Source organism: Macaca nemestrina, chromosome 16 (assembly GCF_043159975.1).
Source record: "Macaca nemestrina isolate mMacNem1 chromosome 16, mMacNem.hap1, whole genome shotgun sequence".
Lineage (NCBI taxonomy): Eukaryota > Metazoa > Chordata > Mammalia > Primates > Cercopithecidae > Macaca > Macaca nemestrina.
In genome coordinates, this window is record NC_092140.1 from 82,397,732 (window position 1) to 82,425,281 (window position 27,550).

General features: G+C 37.9%; 1 protein-coding gene across 5 annotated transcripts in view; it reads left to right on the forward strand.

Annotated features, from left to right (window-relative positions):
* Positions 1-27,550, forward strand: part of LOC105491702 (TSC22 domain family member 1) — a 145,184-nt gene that overhangs the window by 95,576 nt on the left and 22,058 nt on the right. The window contains exon 1 of one of the 5 annotated variants that reach the window (XM_011758292.3): positions 6,535-6,668. The exons of the other annotated variants lie outside the window; for them this stretch is intronic. The gene's annotated coding sequence lies outside the window, so the exon portion shown is untranslated. Of the gene's footprint in view, positions 1-6,534; positions 6,669-27,550 lie in introns of those variants that run through there. 5 annotated transcript variants of the gene reach the window in all.

Genomic DNA, 27,550 nt, shown 5'->3' on the forward strand with positions numbered 1-27,550 from the left:
TACTAGTACCAACATGTACTCTACCTTAAGCCCAAACCCTGCATCATCCTAAATTCTACTTTATTCTCAACAGCTGGTCCTGGGACGGCTGCTGCCTTAATCGCTCATCTGTGAGAGAGTTTCCTATATTATAATTATTTGATTCATGTCTATTTCTTTCATTAGAATCTTTATGTCCCAGGCACCTACAATTTTTTTTTTTTGAGACGGAGTCTCGCTCTGTCGCCCAAACTGGAGTGCAGTGGCCGGATCTCAGCTCACTGCAAGCTCCGCCTTTTGGGTTCACGCCATTCTCCTGCCTCAGCCTCCCGAGTAGCTGGGACTACAGGCGCCCGCCACCTCGCCCGGCTAGTTTTTTGTATTTTTTAGTAGAGACGGGGTTTCACCGTGTTAGCCAGGATGGTCTTGATCTCCTGACCTTGTGATCCGCCCGTCTCGGCCTCCCAAAGTGCTGGGACTACAGCCTTGAGCCACCGTGCCCGGCCGCACCTACAATTTTTATAGTGTTGTGTTCAACTAATATTTTATATGTAAAAATGAATTTATTAGCAATCAGTAATTACCAAGGAATTAATAGCGTTACCCTGTTGTTTTAAAAAATTGCCCAAACCATAAAACAATTGATTTTCCAATCTTAATTTGTTAATGTTAATGAATGTTAAATTAATGCTGTATTAAAAGGAAATACTTTTACGATCTTTGTCTTTTACGGTTGTTCAATGTAAAGGAAATTTTTTTTTAGGTACTGTTGATACATTTTGGAACTTGTACACATCTTATATATTCAGTTTTAAAAAAGATCCAAACTTCTTATCAGTCTTGTTATGAACCCTATTTTTCAAATTTAATGTTTCTCAGTATTTATTTATTGAATGCTCTCAAATGGTGGCTTAATAGTTTCATGTTTGTTAAATACAGAGCTGTGTCTTCCATTTGCTATTTTTGAAAGAAAATTTTCACTTTATACAGCAGTCCTTGATATGGCCAGCCTAGAATCATAGACTTTTTCCATTTTAGTCCTAAATAAATAAGAGGATGGCGTGCTGTAGATTGTGAATAGTAACAACCTATTTACCTGATTTTTCATTGGTTTGAGTATTTGATACAGAGAAATTGAAGCTTAAACTTTTATCTAATCTTGTTTTAACCTTCTGAGAAGACTGTGTGTCCTTAATGACTCAGATTTAGCATATGACTGATGAGTTGTCTCAGTTGGTGGCCAGTACTTATTTTTTGTCTTATTAGGTTGAAAGCTATCTCTTCTTAAGAATGCTGGTGTATGTGGCTGGTAACAGCTTGCCATTTTTGTTTAGTCACTTTTACTTTCCTGAAATCCAGGAAGCCAGATAATTAAGTTTTAAGGATTATATGATATACAAGTCAATAATTTTCTAACATGATCTTAAAAGCAGAGTATATTGCTTTGGTACAGTAGCTTTATGAGATCTTTTTGAACTGTTTAGAGCAGGGGTGTCCAATCTTTTGGTTTCTCTGGGTCACACTGGAAGAAGAATTGTCTTGGGCCACACATAAAATACACTAACACTAATGATGACTGGTGAGCTCTAAATAAATAAATAAATAAATAATCACAGAAAAATCTCATAGTGTTTTAAGAAAGTTCGCGAATTTGCGTTGGGCCACATTCAAAGCTGTCCTGGGCCATGCCTGTGGGTTGGGCAAGCTTGGTGTAGAAGTTGGTTTTGATTCTTCGAGTTTCTAGCCTGTGTACTAAAGGTTAGGGTTGCTGAATCTAGGTACACAGATGCATTTCCCATTCATAGCCTAGTTCTGGTGTTTTTTAGAATCAGTCACTCTTGTGTAGTTTATTTCATTGGATCTGCGCATAGAGCTATCTAGGACCAAGTAAGAGGGCTTAATATTTTTTCACTCAGTAATATTCAGAGACCCATAATCTTTGATGATGGAGGATAGAGAACGTGACAGTACCTGTGTGTTTGTTTATATACAGACATAGCAAAAATTCATTAATCTTGTTTCTTTTGGTTCACTGCCAGAAATCCCTACCTGGTGCTGTTTATAAAGACAATTAGTGTCCATGTGTGCATACTGGGCTCTCTTGATGGGTGGAGTCCATAGTGGGAAAACCAGATACCGTGGTAGAGTGTGGGAAACTAATTGTGAGTTTTCCATAAATAGTTTGATGTTGGCTTATGTTTTGGAATGTGGTGTAAATTTACTATCATTGGCTCATTTTAATTATGTAAAGAATTGTTATACATGAAAAATGTGAAAAAATTCAAATACCCCGTTATTTTACCTTCCCCCGCCCCAAATTTTGAGCTTCTTATTTATTTTATTCTTTGTAGAAACAATAAAGCATATACACTCTGGCATCAGACTCCCAGGTTCCAAGCCTGACAAAAAATTAACTTATGCCTACGAACTTGGGCGTGTTATTTAGTCTTTCCGTGTCTCAGTTTTTCTGCCTATAAAATGGTAAAACAGAGTTAGAGTTATGAGGATTACATGAGGTAATATACATATAAAGTACTTAAGTACTTAGTGTGTGGAGTTCACACACTAATTATCAATTACTAATTGGTAATATTATTCTACATGCATTATTTTTCTGTATAAAACATACAGAAATGTAAGTAAATTTTAAATGTGAGTAAATTTTAGTATTTCTTGTAACTTAAGGCTTGCAGAATTTTCTGGCATCTCTAAGAGAATGTTGTGATTTAACTGTTTAAGTAATTTGAAAATAGTTCTGGTTTTAAATTTTCTCCTAGTTTTCCCAAGGAATCTGTAGAAATTATTTTACTTTATTATTATTATTATACTTATTATTTTACTATTTACTTTTTATATAAGGAATTTACTTTAAAATAGTGTTAATATTTCTGTATTCTTCATGGTCTCTTCTTTTGTCTCCTAAGGAGTAATATTTAAATCTATTAGCAGACCAGGCGTGGTGGCTCACGCCTGTAATCACAGCATTTTGGGGGGCCGAGGTGGGCGGATCACTAGGTCAGGAGTTTGAGACCAGCCTGGCCAACAAGGCAAAACCCCGTCTCTACTAAAAATACAAAAGTTAGCCAGGCGTGGTGGCATGTGCCTGTGAGCCCAGCTACTCAGGAGGCTGAGCCAGGAGAATCACTTGAGCCCAGGAGGCGGAAGTTGCAGTGAGCTGAGATCACACCACTGCACTCCAGCCTGGGCAACAAAGCAAGACTCCATCGCAAAAAAAAAAAAAAAAAAAAAAAAAAAATCTATGAGCACATTTGATAGGGAAACCTCATATGATCTAAGGGTTCATGCAAGGCTCACTTCGGGAAGGAACTTCCTAAGATCCAAAGAGTGATCAGAGTTATTAACTAGAAAAGGTGTGACATGGAAGGACATGCCTTTCATGCAGAATTAGACCTTTAAGTGCGCAGAGATGGAAGGTGCCATTATTATATATAAATAATATCCATTGTTTCAGGAAGAATAATGGATTCTTATTTTTGTAGTGATTGTATTTTATTGTTAAATATATTCCATCTGCAGCAATCTTTAAATTTTTAAAATCAATCAGTGACTAGGAGAGTCTGATATAGTCTTAGTAAAATCTTTGTGTTTAAGAAAATATAGGCCGGGTTGGCCAGGCGCGGTGGCTCACGCCTGTAATCCCAGCACTTTGGGAGGCCAAGGCAGGTGGATCACTTGAGGCCAGGAGTTGGAGACCAGCCTGGCCAACATGGTGAAACCCTGTCTCTACTAAAAATACAAAAATTAGCCAGCTACTTGGCAGGCTGAGGCACGAGAATCACTTGAACCTGGGAGGTGGAGATTGCAGTTAGCTAAGATCGTGCCACTGTACTCCAGCCTGGGCAACAGAGCAAAACTCTGCTCAAATTAAAAAAAAAAAAAAAAAAAATGTACAAGCCAGGCGTGGCAACTCGTGCCTATAATCCCAGCACTTTGGGAGGCTGAAGCAGGAAGATTGCTTGAGACCAGGAGTTTTGAGACCAGCCTGGGCAGCATATCAAGACCCCCATCTCTACAAAAAATAAAAAAATTGGTGGCATACACCAGTAGTCCTAGCTACTTGGACTGCTGAGGCAGGAGGATCATATGAGCCCTGGAGGTTGAGGCTGCAGTGAGCCATGATCATGCCGCTGTACTGCAGCCTGAGTGACAGAGCAAGACCCTGTCTCTAAAAGAAAAAGAAAATATAAAAAGAAATTTGATTTTTAATGTAGATTGTAATTACTAACTATAGAAAACAGCCATCATAAAATTTCCCTTTGACTCATAATTGACTATGATTTTTAAATTAGAGGTTGACTTCAAGCATAAGATTTATTTTTCATAATTCAAGGGTCAGATCGTGCAGTTTATGAATACTCTTGATGACTTTCTTTTTATAAAATAGAGCATATCATCCCTGTTTTTGTATATTGATACTTTTTATTAGATGATAATCAACAAAAAGAAAAAAAATCACTTAATTATTTATTCTGTTTATTTCAAGTTACAAATAATTTATATAATTGTTGACTGATACAGTACTAATGATTCTGTTTTGTAATAAACATAACGTATTTTTTATATTTAAATTCCTGGATACAGCACAAGTTTCCCTACAGTTTGTATATAGCGTATATAACTATTAAAGTAGAAAGTTAGATAGACTGGGAGTAATACTTAATTTATGTATTATATCAATAATCACATCTCAGCTAATACTTGAAAACTCTATATCCCTTAAGATGTCAACAGTTTTTATTAGAATATGAGTTTTTATTAATTATAATCCATGTAGCCCCCACCTAATGTGGGATACCAGTGCCTCTTCCAAATAGTTTTTGGAGTCCCCAGAGTATATCATATGGGTTCATGCAGATGTCTGGGTGTCAACCACATGGCATTAATTTTAATTTTTTTCTTCTGGCCATGTGCTAACAGCACACATGTCATGTTCACTGGAGACTGCCACTTTTGTTGGGCTTTGTTGCTGATCTTTCCTTAGAGGGACTGTCTGAGCTGGATCACTTAGTGCTTTTTAGGACTTTTTGGTGGCGCTGTCTAGTCTGGGAGTTTTATTTGAGGAAATATTTTTCACTATTATATTGATTTAATTTTATATGATGGCAATATAGGACTATTCAGATTTTATGTCTCTTTGTTTCAGTAAGTTATATTTTTTCTATTTAACCATTTAATCTATATCTCTTAAATTATGGTTATATATATTTTTTTCAATCTTGATATTGCTTATTTCTTCGTTCTCTTTTTTCTTGATTAAATTATACTGGAGGCTTGCCAGTTTATGATCTTTTTCATACAGCCAAGTTTTGGCTTTGTTGATCTTCTAATATATGCTTGTTTTCTATTTCAATGGTTTTTGCTGTTGTCTTTATCGCCTTTCTTGAACTTTTTTTTTTTTGCTTTTATTTTGTTTGTTTCACCTCCCCCCCCTGACTAGCCCACCCTACCAGTTTCCTTGAAATCCTTATCCCAATAATCTTTAGCCTTTATTCTAATGTTCAAGACTATACATTTCCTGTAAGTGCAACTTTAGATGCATCCTACAGTTTTGATATATACTACATTTGTCATTGTTCATTTCATTCTTATAATTAAAAAGAAAACTACTTTTGTGATGTTGCACCCTTTGGATTATCTTTTTCTATTACAAAATTTCTTTTAATTTTCTAAAGTTTAGTTTTTAAAAAAGATCCAACTTGTATATTTTCTTACTAATTATACACATTTTCCATCTCATGATTTATACCATTCTGCTTTTATTTAATTCCTTTCACTTGGTTTTTTTGGTTGAATTTATCATTCTCTTGTCTACCTTCTGGAACAACGTTGCAGACTGTTTAAATAATAGAAAAACAAATAAAGAATTGTAGATTTCTTTTTGTTTCCCGCCCCTTCCCCACGTCTGCTCCAATAAGATAGTATATTTCTAGGGCTAGAGTAAAATATCTAAGATATAAATTGCAGGAAATACGATGAGACCTTATTGTACTGGGAATGAAAAAGTTGTCAGACATCTCATTTCTACATTTCTGAGACTTCCTGATACCTGCTTGCCTGGGTTTTGGTTTGCTTGTCTGGTTAGTTTTTCTTCCCTTTCCTCTCCCTCCCTCCTTTCACTCTCCTCCTGTCCTCCTTCCCCTACCTCCCTTTCTTCATCTCTCCCTCCTTCCTCCTTCTTCCCTCTATTCCTATTTTTATCCCTTCCTTCATCCTTTCCTTTCCTCCTCTCCTTCCTTCCATTCTTGCGTCCTTATTGTTTTTTCACCCCGACATAAGTGTTTCAAAAGTTGGGAAAACCCTTACTAGATCTTCCTGATTTTGGGATCAAGACAAAATGATCTGTAGAGGTCATATGTCATTTACTTGTCGCACTCTAAGAAAACCTAAAGAAAATCACCCATGCCTTTTAAAATGCTGAAAACATAACAAATCACTATATTCATAGTATTTTTGTTCTCTTTGAAGTGATGAGTTATCATAAATAAATTGGACACTGCCCCTTTAAGTAGAAACTGCCTCAGGGGACCGATGGAACTTTGGGGCTACTTCCTGAAGCACTTGTTGGTCCACCAGGAGTGTCAGTTGGGCCTGGGTGAGAAGAGAGGCCCAAGAAAGCCACCATTGTCTGTAGCATGAAGCTTTTCCTATAGTCTAGTGATAATCCTGCTGTGAGTACTTCACTGTCATTCAAATAATTGTGGAAGGAATTGTCTCTCAGTTGTCCTAAGTCCTGCCTAGTACCTTGGAAGGCAGTTGGTTTCTCAATACCCATTTTGGATGGTGAAATTAGGTTCAGTTCTGCCATTTTAGTTTTTTGCTTTGTTTTTCCTAGCTAGAAAAATTTTAAAGCTATTTTAAAAACCCCTTGGAGGATTATTTGGAGATCATGATAGAAATTTTTTCCTTTACTGGTTAACTGAGATGAATTATATAGTCCTTTTTTAGCTTAAGATCTTTAAACATTTAGTTGCATAACAGCTTTTCAATTTGTTCGATTCCTCAGTTGAAGCCATTACGCATTGACTTAAAATTGTAAAAGACTGAGTATTATACTGAGCCTTTCTATCAGAAAACATTAGTTTAGTTAGTCTATAATTAAAGATGATGTTAGCTGTACTTTAGTTTGTCTTAGGAATAGAGGTCCTTAAATTATATGTAAACCATCAGTTGCATGGTTCTTTTGAAATGTGGATTTTTCTGAATGCTTAATAAAGCTGACCTGACTCTAGCTTAATGATTTAAAAATATATACATCTATGCTAAATATATACACATAGACATACATACATATGCACTGCTTCTACTGTTTCTGTAACTTAAACTGATTTGCATGCTGACAAAATTACTCATCCAGTTGTACAGTTTTATTTTTATTTTTTATTTTTAGAGTCAGAGGTATTGCCCTGTCACCCAGGCTGGGAGTGCAGTGGCATGATCTTGGCTCACTGCACCCTCGACCTCCTGGACTCAAGCAGTCCTCTTGCCTCAGCCTTCCAAGTAGTTGGAACTACAGGTGTGTGCCACCATGCCCGGCTAATTTTTGTATTTTTTGTAGAGATGGGTTTTCACCATGTTGCTCAGGCTGGTCTCAAACTCCTGACCTCAAGTGATCCACCTGACTTGGCCTCCCAGCATGCTGGGATTACAGGCGTGAGCCATTGTGCATGGCCTCCAGTTGTATAGTTTTAAATGAATGTAAAATACTTGAATGATTGGCAAATTTAATATTATTTAATAAATTTAATATTTTAAATAAATCTAAAAATGCATTAATTAGTTTGAATAAAAGATATACATTGGGTCTGAAATTCCAATTGAGAAATTTTATACTTAAATAAAAATTCTTGAATCTTAAAGGAGAAATAAGGCTGGGCATGGTGGCTCACACCTGTAATTCCAGCACTTTGGGAGGCCTAGGCAGGAGGATCACTTGAGGTTAGGAGTTCAAGACCCACCTGGGCAACATGGCGAAAACCTGTCTCTATGAAAAATATGAAAATTAGCTGTGTGTGGTGGTGTGCACCTGTAGTCCCAGCTACTTGGGAGGCTGAAGTGGGAGGATCAGTTGAGCCTAGGAGGTCGAGCCTGCGGTGAGCTGATATCAAGCCACTGCCCTTCAACCTGGGTGACAAAGTGAGACACTGTCTCCAAAAAAAAAAAAGAGAGAAATAAGCTTTTTACCTAAATTAACCCTTGCATATGATGGCAAAATTTTCTAATTCTTTTATCACTAAAAGTTTATCACTAAACTAATTAGTCCATTATTTAAAAATTCAAATTTCTTTTTGATTTATGGGTTTCTGAAGTATTTGTAAACTTTCTAGTAAAATAATCATGAAATTTTAGAGCAAGAAAGGAACTAAAAATAGCATTTGATTACTAATAGTCAAATGATGTTTGTTTTTATAACCATATAGATGTAAATGGAAAGATTGTTTTTTTAAAAGAACATTGAAATAACTTAGATTTTAGTTGTTGATCTTAACAGACAACCGGGAGTTAAGAGTAATTTTTGGCTGGTCTGAAGGGAGTGAGTTATCTCAACTGATTGTTCACAGTCAGTTACAGATTAAACTCCTTGTTTTACTCTTTCCCACTTCTCACTACTGCACTTGACTAGTCTTAAAAAAAATAAAAATAAAAATAATTTTTAGAACTGACTGTGATGATTTAAAAAAAAAAAGACTTTTTTTTTTTTTTTTTTTTTTGAGACAGGGTCTCGCTCTGTTGCCCAGGCTGGAGTGCGGTGGCATGATCTCAGCTCACTGCAACCTCCACCTCCTAGGCTCAGGTGATCCTCCCACCTTAAAGATTTAATTAGAAATTTATTTAATGAAAACTTTGGAAGATACGAGAAATTAAAAGAGAAATGCCTAATAAATCTGTGTACCAAAGGCACTGGATGAAGGATAAAGAAATTATATATCAGATGCATGTGATTGTAATATATATAGATATAGTTTTATATCTGTGTATATTTAAAACATATAGTATATAATGTATATATGGACATGTATATATGTAAATGTGTGTGCTTTTAACTAAAATTATACTTTAGTGAATATTTTAAATCTGATAGCATACCCCTACCTGAGAGACACTTTTCTAGAGGAAATTATATCTAATTGCAGGGACATTTAAGAAGAAACCTAAGAAAAGCCATTTATTTTATTAAGAAAGCCGAAAGGGAGAATGGAGTAACTTTAGAAGGGACTGTGATAGAGCTTTCACATATGATGCTTAATTAAAACAATGAAATTTAAAGCAAATCAACTTGCAAATCTTGTTTCTTGAATTTTATTTTTTAATTTCTTGTTTTAAACCACATTCTGAAAGCATCTTGAATTTTCTTTAATCTTACATTTTTCTGAGTTTACTTAAGGATTTATAGATAATACTGATATCCTTGTATCTCCTGTAGCCATTTAGTGGATTATTTGGACATTCTAACTTATGGACAGGAAAGATAAAAGATTATTAAAAAATTATTTGCATAATCATTATCCCTGATAAACCTTTTTGTTTTATACTTTTTTCTGTTAATGCCAATCCTGAGTCTTTGTAGCAAGACTTACGCTATAAAAATAAATACTTAGCAAAGTTGTTGATACGGTTTGACCGTGTCACCACCCAGATCTCATCTTGAATTCCCACTTGTTGTGAGAGGGACCTGGTGGGAGGTAATTGAATCATGGGGGCAGGTCTTTCCCCTGCTGTTCTCATGATAGTGAATAAGTCTCATGAGATCTAATGGTTTTAAAAAGAGGAATTCCCCTGCACAAGCTCTCTCTCTTTGCCTGCTGCCATCTATGTAAGACGTGACTTGCTCTTCCTTGACTTTTGTCATAATTGGGCTTCCCCGGCCATGTGGAACTGTGAGTCCAAGTAAACCTCTTTTTCAAATGGCCCAATCTCAGATCTTTATCTGCAGCATGAAAATGGACTAAAGCAATTATACAATTATATGTGGAACTTATTTCGAGAACAGTTTGAGGGATAGAAGGTATGTTCAAAAATAAACACCTGAAAACAAAAAAAATTGCCTTTCTTCAAGATTAGGTCGTGGCTCACTGCAGCTTTGACCTCCCAGGCTCAGGCAAAGGCAGTCCTCCCATCTCAACCTCCAGGGTAGCTGGATCTACAGGCACATGCCACCACAACTGAATAACTGTTTGTAGAGCTGGGTTTCACCATGTTGTCCAGGGTGGTCTCAAATTCTTAGACTCAAGTGATCCGCCCACCTCAGCCTCCCGAAGTACTGGGGTTACAGTCGAGGACTGTGCTTTTTCATGTTTCTGTTCTAAGGACCTGGTACACATATATGTGTGCTGTGTGAATGAGTGGGTGAGAGGGGAGACAGAAATCAGATATGTCAGTGGTTATGAGTGTCTGAAGAGTCGATACCAGTGTGCAAGGTAAAACATGCTGGCTTATGTGAAAAAAGAGAAGGAACAATTCTCAAGTTGTGAGATAAAAGAGATGACCAGTACTTGTTAAATAGAAGAATTAATTCAAAGGATGCTGTGTAACAGAAAAATGCCACAGTTTCTCTTTGCATTTGTGGCCCTTCTTTATTCCGGGGGTTACATTCTAAGACTCCCCGTGGATGCCTGAAACTGAGGATAGGATCAAAACCAATATTCACTATGTTATTTCCCTATACATACATACCTGTGGTAAAGCCTAATTTATAAATTAGGCACAGTAAGAGATTAACAACAACAGTAATAAAATAGAACAATTATAACAATATGCCAGCATTACTACTCTTGCACTTTGGGCTATGAAGTAAGATAAGGGTTACTTGAACCCTCCAACCACTTTGACATGCTGACAGTGGATCTGATAACTGAGACAGTTACTGGGTGACGAATGGGCAAGTAGTGTATACAATGTGGATCTGCTGGACAAAGGGAGGATTTCAGCACGTAATTTAACATTTATGACTTATTTCTGGAATTTTCCACTTAATATTTTTGGAGTATGGGTAACTGAAATCATGGAAAATGAAACCACAGATAAGGGAGGACTCCTGTAATTGGTAGTTTATATTTTCACAGGATAAGCTTTCAATATTTTATTTGTCAAAGGAGACTTAGTCATCACTTAACAGTTTTCTAAAAGTAATTATTGTGGATGATGCTGTGAAACTGCCAGTGGTTCTGTATTTTAATTCACTATTTTAGAACTATTCTCTTATATGTCAATATGATGTTAAGAAACTTAAGTCTATTTAGGTTCATTGAAGAGTCTGAACAATCTAAAAATTGTATGTTTAGTAAAGATACAGAAATTTACCATATTTGATCTCTACTTATAGTTAAAAATTGATCGAGCAATGCTATCTAGTAAAAGTTGTGCAGTTCTATTTATTTAACATTCTGGCTATTTAACTATCAGAAAGGAAAGTGTGATGGTAAGAGTTTATCAAGAGACATCCAAGTGCCACCCAATTGCATTTCCACATCTTACGCTGGAAGAGAGAATTTAGTTTTGATCTGAGAAATAATTTCATTTCAAACAAATTTCAGTGCATTTTAGCTAATGTCAGCATGAATATTTAATATTTTAAAATAACTTTGTTATCTTGATTAATATTTTTTCAAATGAGCACATTTTTTTTAAAATTAGAAAATTTATTGTCAAGTGTGAAGTACTTTTGAATAGGTACCACAAGGTGGCAGGATTGTATTTTGTAGATTCCTTTTGCTTTGATAAACCCTTGGTTATCTAAAATCTAATTTTCCAGGTGGTTAGCTATTACGCATTTTATATGCCAGAACTTTTAAATTTTAACTTTTTTGACAGAAAACTATATTTCTCACTTTCCTGATTTCTTAAGCAGTAGAATATAACAACTGTTGTCAGTGAGCCATTTGAATGTGTTATTGGATGTGATTAAGATGGAGTGGTCAGTAACAGTAGTGTGGAGGGAATAAGGACTGGTCCCAGCAGAGACTCTGGACCTTGACTCTTAAAAGCTGGGTCTGATGTCAACTTGCTTTTTGCTTTATCTACATTTTTTTCCTGTTGGAGGTGAAGTGAATCATGTCAAGTGCCAGGCTCTGGTGTGGTACAACATGGCTACTTTCTGTAAAATTCAATAGCAAATGAAGGCAGACACTGCCTTCTCCCAGCAGCTTTTGTGACACAGGGTATTTGGGGAAGGAAAATAAACTATGAGGCCTTAAAATTTCTTCTTCAAACACCAGTATGGTAAAGGTAGCACCAGACCATGAGGAATGAGTTCTGTAGTTATGGGGAATATTAAAAACAAATCTAACTGCTCATGGAGCAATTTTAAAGACTCTTTCCTATAAAAAATTTTAGACTCTGAGTTGTGCATCATTTGTATGAATGAGATAATATTAATTATAAAGGATGTGGCCAGACACGAATCTGTTTTCCTTTCGAATCCAATTACCTGCTCTGGTAATTGGAGAGCTGTTTCAAGGCAGTTTGTGGGTTTATTGGTGAACAAGCAGTGGGTAAAATCTTCATCCTTTGGACTTCTTGGTTTGCTCATTTGTGGATACTGCTTTTTCCAGAACCTTTCTTTCCCTTTCCACAGGCTTCCAGGTCTGGAGTTGTTCTGCGAATCTGTTATAAAAGATTGGACTATGGTGAAGTTTTCTTTCGCATTTGTTCCCTTCATTAATTATTTGCATATTTTTCTAATGTTTTAAAAGAAGAATCAGTTTAACCTCACATAAGCACAAGAAAGCAACAGTTGAGCCTTATGTTAAGGGGAGAGGAGAGGGCATGGTTTCCAGCAGCAGTCCTTTCTCTGGCTCACTAAAATGTTTATCTACCTGTCTGCCACTTTCTTACTCATATGGATTTTGCATGATGGCTACATAAATCATCAAATTACAGAGGGTTTTTTTCCCCCTCATCTTACATTCAGTCCTCAGGCGGTAATGGAGAACTTTTATAAGAGCTCCAGAGAAGCCACAGGAAATAACTGATAAATTAGTGCCACCTGAAATGGATATTAGGGCATGGTCATTTGACTCTTCTCAGTTCTGCTTGGTAGTAGAACTTTTTTTTTTTTTTAACTTCATAGTAGACGAGTAAGTGGAACTTCCATGACTTAAATATATAGATAAATTTCACTAGCTTGTACTTCTAGGATTGGATACATTTTCCTCTTGGCATGGTACTATGTGTTTTCAAGTAAAAATAATACGATTCAAGACTGACAAACCGGCTCAGTGAATTATATAAGATTCGTGCTTTAAAACACAGTCTAAACCCTCCCTGTTGCTTTGGGGCAGAGTTTTTGTGTAATTGGACATCTAAAACTAACTCTGAACCTCAAGATTACCAGAAAGATCAGATGCAAGAGCTTAATTTGTGTTAAGAACATCCTCCTACATATTCTGCCAAAAGTTTAAGAGCTATTAGTAAAAGCAGCTCGTTTGAAGTAGTATGAGATTTGAACATTTTTAACTCCAAGATAGCTAGAATTTTATTAAACCGGATTTAAAGAATTAGCCCACAATTTAAATACTTTCTCATTTTAAATGTAGCTTGAGATATATTTGTTTTTCGGAAGGAATTTTGGATTAAAAATGCATTGTATTTGAATTTAGAAAAGGGAAGCCAGAGATGGGTAGGCGGTGGGTAGCTATAGATCTTGAATGCCCAGCTTATAAAGATTGGGGGCTTATCCTGTAGGTACCCTGTAGTCATTAACAGACTTGTAATTGCATGGGTGACAGGCAGGAAATGTTTTAAGAGAATTAGCCTGAAAGCACGGGGTGGATTTGCTTGGATCTGGCTGGAGAGAGATTGGAGTCAGATTGACCAGTTGAGATGATATGGCAATCAATAATCTGAAAGATGTATGATATAAATCTAAATTCGTGTGATGTCGGTAGGAATACAGAAAATTTAAAAGCCTTTAAGATATTATTAGGGCAGAATTGATAAAACATGGCAACTTGCTAAGTGAGGTTAAGAAAAAACTATGTTATATAAAATTTCTATTTTTGTTAGAAACAGCAAACTTAGACATAAGCCCATCTTCTACAGGAAAACTGTTTCTATGCATTTAGCATATTGTAAATTCTTCATAATAAAGGTAATAATACTTCTTGATATAAAGACCAATAATGGGAAATACTATTGATTTTGTGTCTGATTTCAAAGAGTGAAATGGCTAAAGCGACTTGAAAGCTCCCATAGTGTAGTGGTTCCCAAATACTGGATAAATACCAGCTGCCTCAAAAAATTACTTGGTTTGTTGCGGGTGGAAGGTATCTTAAATAATGCAGAATGTCATGGTTAGGAGCACAGACTGTTTTGAAACCTGGATCTGTCTACCATGGGCAAGCTATTTCTCTGCATCCCAGGTGACTGTTAGGGTTGTTAGAGGAACTAAATAAGATGATACATACAAAGTGCTTAGAAAATTGCCTGGCATATTGTAAATGCTGAATAAATGGTAGCAGCTTTAAAAAAAAATTCAATAGTTTTATGGGTACAAGTGGTTTTTGGTTACATAGATGAATCGTACAGTGGTGAAGTCTGGGCTTTTAGTGTACCCATCACCCGAATAGTGTACATTGTACCCAATAGGTGATTTTCTATCCCTCATCCCCTTTCTACCCACCCTGCTTCTGAGTCTCCAGTGTCCCTTATACAGCTCTGTATGCCTCTGCATACCCATGGCTTAGCTCGTGTTTATAGGTGAGAACATTTGGTATTGGTTTTCCATTCCTGAGTTGAGTTTGCTTTGAATGATGGCCTCCAGTTCTGTCCAAGTTGCTGCAAAAGACATTATTTTGTTCTTATATGGGTGTTGTTTTTATTCCATGGTGTGTGCGTGTGTGTGTGTGTGTGTATGTATGTAGGTTGATCCCATATCTTTGCAATTATGAATTATGCTGTGATAACATATGAGTGCTAGTGTCTTTTTTATATAATGACTCTTTTCCTTTTGGTAAATACCCAGTAGTGGGATTTCTCTGAGAAATCTCCATACTGTTTTCTACAGAGGTTGTACCAATTTCCCACCAACAGTTCCCTTTTCACTGTATCTGCACCAGCGTCCATTGTTTTTTGACTTTAAACAATGACCATTCTGCCTGGGGTAAGGTGGTATCTCATTGTGGTTTTGATTTGCATTTCCCTGATGATTAGTGATGTTGAGCATTTTTTCATATGTTTCTTGGCCATTTGTATATCATCTTTTGAGAAATATCTATTCATATCCTTTGTCCACTTTTTAATGGAGTTATTTGTTTGTTTGTTTGTTTCTTGCTGATTTGTTTGAGTTCCTTGTAGATTATGGAGGTTAGTCCTCTGTCAGGTGTATAGTTTGCAAATATTTTCTCCCATTCTGTAGGTTGTCTGTTAACTCTGTTATTTCTTGTGCAGAAGTTTTAGTTTAATTAAGTCCCATTTATTTATTTTTGTTTTTGTTACACTTGCTTTTGGGATCTTAGTAATAAATTATTTGCTAAGGCCAGTGTCCAGAAAGTGTGTCCTGGATTTTCTTCTAGAATATTTATGATTTCAGGTCAGAGATCCATGTCCTTAATCTATCTCATGTTAATTTTTATATATGGTGAGAAGGAGGGATTCAGTTTCATTCTTCATAGCAGCTATTGTTTTTGTTTGTTTGTTTGTTTGTTTTGAGAAGGAGTCTCACTCTGTTGCCCAGGCGGGAGTAGAGTGGCATGATCTTAGCTGACTGCAACCTCTGCCTCCCGTGTTCAAGCAATTCTCCTGCCTCAGTCTCCCGAGTAGCTGGGACTACAGGCATGCACCACCACGCCCAGCTAATTTTTGTATTTTTAGTAGAGATGGGGTTTCGCCTTGTTGGCCAGGCTGGTCTCAAACTCCTGACCTCAAGTGGTCTGCCCACCTCAGCCTCCCAAAGTGCTGGGATTACAGGCATGAGCCACCATGCCCAGCCATAGCAGTTATTGTTGCTAATTTATTATTTTATATCTCTGGAGATTCGAATTCATAAGGTTTGACATTGGGCTCAGGAATCTGTATGTTTTTTTCTTTTTTCTTTTCTTTTTTTTTTTTTTTTTTTTTTTTTTTGAGACACGGTCTTATTCTGTCACCCAGGCTGGAGTGCAGTGGTATGATCTCAACTCATTGCAGCCTTGACCTTCTGGGCTCAGGTGATCCTTCTACCTCAGCCTCCCAAGTAGCTGGGGCTACAGGTGTGCGTCACCAAACCAGGCTAATTTTTTTGTATTTTTAGTAGAAACAGGGTTTTACTGTGTTCTCCAGGCTGGTCTTGAACTCCTGAGCTCAAGTGATTTGCCTGTCACGGCCTCCCAGAGTGCTGGGATTACAGGCATGAGCCACTGTGCCTGGCCAAGGAATCTGTATTTTTAAAATATTCCCTCTTGTGATTCTGATTACCAAGTTTGAAAACTTCTGTTGCCACCCACTTATCTACCTCCATGTAATAGGACTGTATTTAAACCACTTTATACATTTTTATCTTTTATTTTGACATTCCAAAGATGGCCATGTTTTAAAATGGTACATGCTATTATTTGAATGTGCTAAGTCGCACTGAATAGCTTACCCAAATCCCTCTGGTACCAGTTCTAAGCTTCTACCCTCTCCCCACACCCCTTCCCTAGCTTCTTGAGGATCGTAAATCCTAGCCCTTGGGTGCCAGCCCTATGTGCTGCCTTCTTGAGAAGCCTAGATGAGTGCTCCTGGGGGCTTGGCCCTCACACTGCAGCTATGTTCATTTCCAGCCCTCCTTGTGTCCTAGGAATATCCTTGTAAATTTTGTTGGTAAAAATGAACATACAGTCTTATTTACTAATTAAAAATTGCAAAGTTTTTTGCTTTTGTTTTTTTTCTTGAGACAGAGTTTCACACTTGTTGCCCAGGCTGGAGTGCAATGGCGCAATCTGGGCTCACTGCAACCTCCGCCTCCTGGGTTCAAGCGATTCTCCTGCTTCAGCCTCCTGAGTAGCTGGGGTTACAGGTGCCCACCAGCACGCCTGGCTAATTTTTGTCATTTTAGTAGAAACAGGGTTTCGCCATGTTGGCCAGGCTGGTCTCGAACTCTTGACTTCAGGTGATCCACCCACATCGGCCTCCTAAAGTGCTAGGATTACAGGCATGAGCCACTGTGCCTGGCCCAAATTGCAAACTTTTTAATACATAATTAGTATCAGTCATGGGCTTTGTTGTTGTTAAGAAAATTTCTTCCTAAGAGCTATTCTTCAATGCTCTGATTGCTGCCAGTGCCCTCTCTGGTCTAGTGGTTTGTAGCCCTGGCTTCACATTGACATCACCTAGGGGAACTGACTCACACAAGATGAGTGCAGTCTGAATCTCTGAGGTATGAGCCTGAACATCTGTATTTTTTTAAAAGCTTCCTACATTGATTCTGAAGTTCATCCAAGGTTGAGAACCACTGAATTAGTCTCACCATTGTCATGCACCTCTCCCCCCATAGCATCCTATTAGAAGAAGGAATGCTTCAGCCATACGACGTGAATATGGCTTTCTTAGCCTGGCAAAGTCTTTGGGGGTAAAGACAAAGTTTAAGCCTGCATTTTTTTCCCTGGGAGACTCTCCTTGTATTCCTCTCTCTGTGCTTTAAACCTTCACACATGCTATTTCCATATTAGGTCAAGGTCCTGTGTTATATATCGTCCTAGTACTGTGAAAGTTTCCTTCAGACATTTCTTCTATGCCACGACATATATGTTCCTAAATACCTGGTTCTGCAGCATTATGTGCTAAAAATAAGACAGCTTATGGAGAAAACAAGGTGGGGGCCAACTACTCACAACTTGTGCAACATTGTAACCAGAGCAGTGAGAAAACAAAAAGTTGGTACCAGTTTAGTAAAACAGCAAGCTCTAATGGTAGGTATTAAAAATACACAAAGAAGAAGAGTGAAATGCTAGCAACATTTTTAATTAGAGCAGAGGTGGCAGGTGCTGATATAACACAGAAGGAAGTGGAGCTCCAAACCAGGGGGGCTGCAGTAAGGCTGGGTGCAAGAGGCAGGGTAACCTGGCATAAGCTGAAAGCAGCACAAAACTGGTAGGGGCTCCTGGTAGAAGTGCTTGCTTTTAGGTCTTGTTAAATACAAATGAAAAGATTCTTCCTGCTGCTATACAGCAGAGCTGAGAGCTCTTTCCATTCTTGATAAAGGCTGTAATTCTCTGGCTGTACTGAGTGCTCTTGTGAAGGAAGAAACTCTGTGAACCAATACGACTTTTATGTTGTGCTAACATCATTTTCCCATTTACTAATCGCTTAATTGATTTGCCTTGTAGAAGGAATTAATTTGCCTTCCAGAAACATAGGGGGGAAAAAAGACTCATCATTATATCACTATCTGTAAGCCTAGATAAATTTGATTAAAGTCTCCTATAAACTCCATAAGGTCAGTGATGGTGACTGTTCTGACTTGTCATCCTCACAGGCATTTGTTCAATGAGTGAATGACTTAGGTAAAGCTTCTACAAAGAAAATGGTGGGAGTAATATGAACATTACATACGGAACAATGAAAGTGACATAACCTTAAAGAAAGTTTAAGAAGTAGAAGAAATTACTCCCAGTCCTCTTCTATTACAGTCACACTGAAATACTATTATTATTTTTACATGTCCTTTTATTAGGTCTCTATTGCTACATTACAAGTTACCCTAAAATTCAGTGGCTTAAAACAATGAGGATCATCTTAGTTTCTGAGGGCTAGGAATTTGGAAGTGTTTAGCTAGGTGGTTCTGGCTCAGGGTCTCTTATGAGGTTACAGTCAAGCTGTCAGCTAGGGCTTCCATCATCCCAAGACTTGACACTGGGGCCAGAAGATCCATCCTAAGAGAGCTCACTCATATGGCTGGCAAGCTGATGCTGGCTGTTGGCAGGAAGCACCTCAATTCTTAGCACTGTGAAACTCTCCATAGGCCTGCATGAGGGTTTCATGCTTGAATATGAAAATGTAAGCTAGGTACATACATGTAAGATAACTCAACAACAGTTACAGTAAACAGTATGGGAAATGACTAATTCTTCTCTTATGATTTAATCTATTCTGGCATTCTTTGACAGTTGCCATGATTGGATTATAGGTAAGGATTCTGTAAAACCTTTTCTTCTTTATTATATCTTAAGAGCAAATGGCTATTAATTTGCAAATATAATTTTTTTCATGAAATCCTTTAATCAAATGCCACACATTTAAGGAGTTAGCTATTTGTTTAAAACGGCCATTTGAAAGAACTATTCTCTTTGTGCTAACCTCCTAATGAAATTCAGCAGTGAATCTGATTTTATTTGCATTGACCCACCTCTGAGTTTAAGTGTTTTGTGTTTAACATATGGGCTGTTTAGCCACCTTAACTTCTAATTCAAAGTCAACCTGTAACTAAACTGCAGTTTAGCCATTTAGTCTATAATTCTGGATAGACTAAAGAGTAATATAGATATGTGAGAAGCTTGTGGATTTGTCAAATAAGTTGAATTTGATGTATGAATGTTAGTTAGGTCATTACCACACTTAAAAGAAATTTCCATGGACTGTTTGCTGAAAATTCATAATTTTAGAAAATACGATGTGGCTTTTAAATCTATTTATTACTTTTTTTCTCTATGCTTATACAGAGTGGTGACGTCTGTTTTTGTTACTTTGTCAAGTAAAACTGATCCCTCTGATCAAACACATGAGAAACTCATAGGCAATATTTTCTTGTATGATCAGCTTTGGTTTTTATTTTAGAACTAGGATTAGTAGGGGAAAGAAAGAAAATATTAAGTGATCTCTTTCACTGATGACTGGCAGGATTTAAACTGTTTAAGTTCCTCAAACTCTTTGTAAGTGCAGTATGCATCTAAAATCTTTATAATTTATAGTTTGCAATTATATATTAGCTTGTAACTGTTTACTTTTCACAAATAAGTAAACAGTTTTTAAAAATTCCCAAACACGTTAATCATCCTAATGGATCTGAGACATACCATGCTTGATTCTTTCTGTTCCTTATTCTCTTGTACTCTAGTTTTATGACTTATTTTGTGTTCTCTTGAGGGTCTTTCTGAATTTTTTATATTCTCTTATTGATTTGGAAATAGAGCCTATATCAAGTACTTAAAGCACCCAGACAAATACTGTAAGTAGAGGAACCTCTAATATCTTGTACCTCATAATACGGACTTTTAAATTCTATTTACATGTCTTGATATTGTGTAAGATTTGTTTTTATTTAGATTTTTGTGCTGTAATTGTACACATTGCCATTTGTAGGCTTGTAACTGATTTACTGGAGTAGTGATCCATAGTAGTGTGGGCAAGAATATATAGCTTGAATATTTGCTATAATAAAATGATCACAGAGTAGGACTCAGAGGCTTATTAGAAATGTGTCATTACTTATTTCTTTTGTTGAACAAGTCTGCTTTCTTTTTCCATAAAATAGATTAAATGAGGCCATTGTGATGTAGTTTATAGACCCATATTTTCTATGGCCCAGCACCTTTCTGAAAATGTTTGTAAAATAGATGTTTGATGTTATGTAACTTGAACAAAACAAGGTGCTTAGTTAAATGATAGTAATTTTTCTTGTTACTCTGCTGAAATAACATTCATATCTATTTGTGGGGGTAATCGCAGAGTCACCAGTCTGAATTATTCTTATTGTATAATGGTTTCTGTATAATACATAATCCTATTTGTTATTGTAATAGACTCATTTGAAATGATGATTACATTTTGATTACCTGGCTTCTTTTAAAATCATTTATTTCCCCTCTCCCTCCAGCAGAAACCCTTTAACAGAATTTATTCCTGGTCTCTGCTTTTGCCTTCCTTCTGTTCATACTTCATATTATATCTTCATGCTATATATTTAGGAATTGCCTTCCTAAAATACAGAGCTGGTCAGGCTACTCCCCTGCAGTAAACACGCCACTGGCTGCTCGCGTTTCCTAGAGGCAGGGTTGATATTTCGCTGGTTTGCACTAGTTAGTTACTGGTCATTTACAACCGGTATCTGTTCTGATTGGCTGGGGCTCATGAGCTGTGGGGTGAATTTCGGATTCCTTAGCAGTGTTTTCAGTGTTTGCGGGGGGATTAGAAGATCTCTGAATGAATATTTATCTGCCTTAATTTCCCACCATTCTGTAATTATTTCAGAGGACCCTACTGTTTGGGCACCTTCCATAATGATGCTTTCACTTTCTGCCTCTGTTTTGGACATTTTCTGCTTTTTCCTTAATATGGTCATTCTCTGCTCTAATTAATGATTTTAAGATTATTCTTGAAGATTTAATTCAGGAGAAAATTCCTTGGTGAAACCTTTACTGACTCCTTACCACCTAGTACTTTACCCGGTTCCCTTCTCTTATGCCTTCCTGGTACCTGCCATACCTAAGATATCACACTTATTACTTTGCCCTCTAATTATTGCTTATAAATCTACCAGTCCTTCTGGACTGTGGGCCAATCACAATGCTTACCACAGCTAGGCACTAAATAAATATTTAAGTGTATGGGAAGAAGGTAGATTTTTGAGTCAGAAAAACCTGAGTTCATATTCTAGGTCAGCTATTATACTTACTAGCAGTATGAGAGTGAACAAATTAATTTTGCATAGTCTCAGTTAGCTACTAATTTGTATATGCAATGATAATAGACGTGAATTGAATATTAAGCTAAATAATGTGTACCATGCTTATATTACCTAGGATTTAGCTGTTCAATAAACATTCCACTCTCCTAGTTAAATTTGCTTTAAAATTATTGTTTTGCCTTTCCTTTTCTCTTTGAACTTTAATTTATAACAAGAAAGCTGTTTTTATCTGAAAACATCTCTGTTCTACTGGTCTGTGATAAAACTAGATGATAAATTATATCATTCCTACTGCTAAGAAAAACCATTGTTTACACATTTCTACTAGCATTTTTTGGTTTGAAAGCTTTTTAGAAGGAGGGCTGCTTCACTCTTCAAAAGAAGCCCAGTAACTAGTATAATGCCAGGCACAAGATGTTTGTGAATTAAGTGTTTGTGGAAAGGAGCTGTGGTGGGAAAGAAAGATTATCTCCCTTTCCTTGTTCTGGGGAGAAGGTCATTTGATTTCCTGCTGGACCAACAAATATGCCAAAATCCAGGGAAGAGAAGACTAGAAGCGGTCGGGGCCTCCCTCCATAGCTTTTCCTAGAGGACAGTCTAAGAGGGCAGAGATGGCCTCTATGAAAGGGGCTGCGAGGACTCTAACACAGTTTAGGACATCAAATAAATGGGTGAAGAAGTAAGAGCTGGTTCTCTTTCAAGACATAAAGTAAAAATATTAGGAATCACCCTCTGAACTCATTCATCATGTCATAGGGATTAAGGCAAAATTTGAGTTGCCCTTTTACCAAAAACAATGAAGTCACTTACACATTGCTTCTCCAGATAATTATTCTGTGTCAGGGAAAAGGGCATCAAGTTGTATAAAGGTGGTTTTCATATTGGAAAAAAAATTCTTTCGGAAGTAATCTATAATAATACTTTTTATATTAGGCCATTCTCAAGCAACTTTCTATTTTAAGGAGTAATTTGAGAAATGTGAGGATCTCTTTTGATTAACCCCAATTATGGCTAAAACCAAGTAGTTCAGAACACAAGGTCTTCATCTTAATTGGTCACCTTAATTACTGTGGAAAGTGCCAGGTTCTTTTCTTGTGTTATCTCTTTTAAATGTCATAACAGTATTACTGTCACGGGATCCTTGGTGTCGCTTTTCCAGCCAGAAACCTCTGTGGCTGATGGTGCCTTTGCTGGTGTTTTGCTCAGGCCCTCTGGGCAAATTCTGCCCACTTGGCCTGGCTGGCTGCTCTCCGCTTGTGCTACCATCCTGGATCCCATGCCTGCCAGGGGTCAGTGGCCAGGGGTGTGTGAAACGAACGTGGGGTCTCACCACTGCGCACAGCCAGGTATGCTGGCTGCAGTGGGATAGGCAGCTCTAGGCGCCGGCTCTGTGCAAGGCTGCGGCTGGACCAGGCATACTGTAAGTGGCTTCCACTGTGGGCACTGGGGAATGCAGTGGTGCCTGGAAGCTTGCAGATGCCAGGAACCGCAGAGCCCCTAAGAGGGTGTCACAGCCCTGGGTTGGGCACTCCCTAGTTCTGGACTCCTTGAAGGGCTGCAGCTCTTCTCTCTTTCTCGTCACCTGCAACGTGGCAAGCCCTGTTTCTGTTACAACTCTTTCAGTCCCACCACTCGGCAGGTCCTGGGTTCTTGTCTCGTGTCCAGGAAGAATGAGGTACATGGACAACTGGAGGGTAAGCAAGGCACAGAGGAGCTTCATTGAGTGACAGAACAGCTCTCAGGAGACCCAAAGTGGTTGGCTCCTTTCCACAGGCAGGTCGTCCTGGCAAGTATCCAGCTCTCAGTGGAGAGGAGACCCATAGTGGGCAGCTCCTTTCCATAGGCAGGTCATTCCCCACAAGTCGAGCAGACCCTAAGTGGGTAGCTCCTTCCTGCGGCTGGTAGTCCCTACATCTGTGCAAGTCTGGCTGAGTCCGGGGGTGTTTTATGGCCTTAAAAGGGAGGAAGTATGCGCTGATTGGTCCATGGATGACCATGAGTGGGCCTGGAAAAAGCACCGTAAGTTCTCCTGTCCCACGGACTCCACCCAGAACTGGTAGCCCAGCCCCCAGGCTTTAGGCCATCCACTGCTTGAAGGTGGGGTTTCACCGGGGATCCTCCCCATTGCCTCCAAGAACCTGTCTGCCTCCCGCCATCAACATGCCATTCACAGTGCCCAGGCTGTTTGTACTGGGGGGTGCCTGCAGGCTTGCATGGAGCTGCCCTCAGCCCCACCCTGGCCTCCTTCCTGCACTTGTCGTTGCCCAAAGTCCAGAGGGTCCGAGGCAGAGTAGGGGTGGCTGGCATGTCAGCTGCTGCCCCGAGCGCATGCACACACCTGGCCGGACAGCGCCCAGGCTTGGCCATAACTTTCCTGCAAAATCAGAGCGGGCACTGGGAGTGGGGAGAGAGCAGGAGCAGGCCCTCCCAAGCCTGTGGGGGAAGTGGGGCTTCCTGGGCCCCTGAGAGCACACAGATGCCCAGGTCCGGAGGTGCGGCTGGGCGGCTGCTGCTGTGCCTGAGAGTGCAGGCTTCTGCCCTGCCAACTTGGTAAGGGGCGGGGCTCCCGCCAGTTCCTGGCCCTTGCTGGCTGTCTGGAGCCTGCATTGCCCGCCGTGCCTCCCCAACTGCAGCCAGCGTCTTTGCAGTGGCACCTCTAGATGGGCTGCTGTTACCATCATTATGAAATATGTATTATTCACTTCCATTTTACTATGAAGAAGTGATTTTTGGAAGTTTGAATTAGGATCTAACTCCAGTGCTCAAAATCTGACTCTTTAAAAAGCTGCACTAAAATCAGTACTGATGAAGATGTTTTATAGTTGCATTTATGGACTGAAATGGCTAAAACAACATCATAGATGCTTTCAAAGGTTGTTTGGAAACGATACTTTAGTTGGAATTAAAAAGGAAAGGGATCATACTATTAAGAGAACATTAAGAATTTTTGCTGATAGAATCACAGTAATAAATTAGGAGGATGAGATTTGATAGAATATAGTGACTGGAAAGGCTTCAAAGACTTCATCGATCTGTTTCGAGAGTGAAAGTAGATCCTAGAACTTGTTCTACTTTTATATGAGCAGACTTTGAAGTCCTTGGAAACTTAGTTTTCTAATTCTGTCCAAGAATATGAAACAGTGTCAGTTGACAGATCTGATGTATATGTAATAGATAACTATTTCATCAGAATTGAAAGTTTGATCCAATATATAGCCACCTTCTTCAATTAGCTTCTGTATCATTGCTGGAAATTATTTTTGCAGTTTTCTTAGCTGAGCTCTCTGCTTCACCCTACAACTGAAGGCTTTGGAAATGTTAGAGATTTTTGAAGCTACTAAGCCAGCTACTACTGGCACAAAAGGAGCAAATTCTGCAGGATTTAGCTATTTCCTTTTTATATAAATAGTACTTTCTCTCTTTTTTTTTTTTTTTTTTTGCTATTTGCTTTTCAGTACATATATTCAACAAGCTTTCTTTTTCTTCTGTTTCTTTAGGGGTTGCTCTTTTTGACTTTGTAGCACTTAAAATTGCTTTAGCAATAAGCGTTTCTTTTATTTCCATGCATTGTTTGGGAAGGCCTACAACATGAATTTTATTTCTGTTGCTTGGGAGATACCACATGTTCTCATCACGTATTCTCTCATTTCTTTCAAAATGCCTTGTTTTTGGCTTCTCCTCAATATTTAAAAGCTTTTGTTTTGTGCATGCTGCTTGTGTTTGAACCAGTGTGATTAGACATATTTGAGATGTTGAATGAGTGTTTTTATATAGAAAAGTTATCCTTTGCAAAAGAATAGCAAAACATGATTTTGCAGAATAACAAACGTGCTGAACTGAGGTAGCTGTTACATGTTTGAGATATGTGCTGTTTGTGTTTTGCTACGTGCAGTTTTGGTTCAGCTGGGTGCAGTTTCCTGCGTTTACCTGATGTTTCTCACAAACAAAATCACACAGAAGAAAATGTGAAATGTGCATTATGCTCTAATTGTTCTCTAACATATAAATTGTGTTGGAACAAATTGGTGTGTTCCAAACAAGTTTTATAACAGAACAGATTGTACTTGATAGGCTCTGTTAATTTTAAAAAGCTTGATCTGTAGTTCTAGGAAGTTTTCTTGAATTATTTTATGACACTTTTCTCCTGTTCATATTGTTACATTTCTGAAACTTATTTCGTTAAGGTGTTAGCCCTTCTAAATATTAATAGCTATTATTTATTTTCTTTCCGTATTAACCTTTTTTGGGTATTTTGTTCTAGTTCCCGAGATAGTTCTTCAACTTTACTTACTATTCTAGCATATTTTCACTTATGCTCTTATACCAATTTTTCAGTTTCCAAGAGCTCTTTCTGGTATTCTGAATGTTGTCCTCCTCTTATTTTATCCATGTAATCCTTTAGGATTTTACAAGTTTCCTCAATTCCCTACACTGTCTCTGTTTCCTCCAGGTTCCTTTTGACTGAATATTGGCTATACTAGAGAATTGTTAGACATTGCTCATTCAGTTGAGTAAGACCGGGTCTGTTTTATGCAGAATCTTATGTTGTCTGCACCTTGCACTTTTTGAGTATTGAGTTCTTCACTGCATATCAATGGTCTCTGGACTTTTTTTACGGCTTGCTCACGTTTCAACTTGATGAATTGCCATCTTTTTTCCAGCTTTGAGAAACTATTGAAATTGACCTCTCTTATATTTACTGTATCCTTATGTGTTTAAAACTGGGTTCTCATCTCTTTAGTGGTGTGTAGGTGGAAATACAGATAAATGAGTGTGTTCAGTCCACCATATTTAGTCAGAAGTAGCTTTAAACGGCTCTGTAGTAAATTCCCCATGAGATTAATTCTCATGGCTTCTTGAAACTATCCAAAGCAAGACTCAGCAAAGAGCTATCATTGCATATCCAGTGCTTAAATTTTGTAGGCAGATGATTCTACAGGAGGACCTGACTTATTTGTACTTCCAGACAGGAAAAGTTTTTACTGGAAGGTGAAAAGCATCCCAAAATAATCCTTGAAGAAACTAGTTGAGAATATAAAGTGGCATGTAATACCTATTGGTATGAAGTGCAGAACAGTGTTTCTTGAATGCGCTGTGTACCATAATGATGGTCTCAGTAAGCATGCTGCTTTAAAGAAAAGAGGAGTCTTTCAGAAAACCAAGAGAGCGAAAGTGAGAGAGATCTTGGATCACGTATTGGTTACTGCGCGGTCCTATGATGCATCATGCTGTCCTGACTTCGTTGGGACTCTAGAATACAGCATTTCCCCTTGCTGTTCTCCCTGCTGGAAGAGTTCTTCCATGACTAATCCCATCATCTCTTTCAGGTCTTTACTCAAAACTCACTTTCTCAGGGAGCCCTTCCTTGAAGGCTAGCTAAAACTTCATCCTCTCTGATCTTTTATATCCCTGCTTCTGTTCTTTAATTTGTCTCCTAGGTACTTGTCCTTATCTCACGTACTATATATGTACTTATTTGTCTTGTTTACCTTTTCAACCCCATTTGAATGTGAGTTTCAGGAAGACAGAGACTTTCGTCCGTTCTGTTCATACCGAATCCCGTGCCTAGAACAGTGCCTGACACAAAATGGGTGCTCAATATATATTTGTTGAATTTTCATCATTCAAAAAAAAACTATTTCCAGTTATAACCAGTCTTTCAAGGGACTGAGGATTACTAAAACATGACAGCATCTGTTAGGATAAGAGTGCAGAAATATTTTTTGCTTTTCATAGTGGTGATGAGTATGACCTTATCAAGTCACGTAACTCCTTTGTGCCTTGGTTTCTTCCTCTATATAAATGGGAATAATAATGATACATAGATGGGGTGGTTATTGAAAGGATTAAATGAGCTAATATACATAATGTGTAGGGTAGGGACTGACAAGTAATAAGTCTAATCAAGTATTTTCTGTTATTACAATAATTGTTGGATACTTTGTGCATGGGACACATTGGTAGATAAAATGG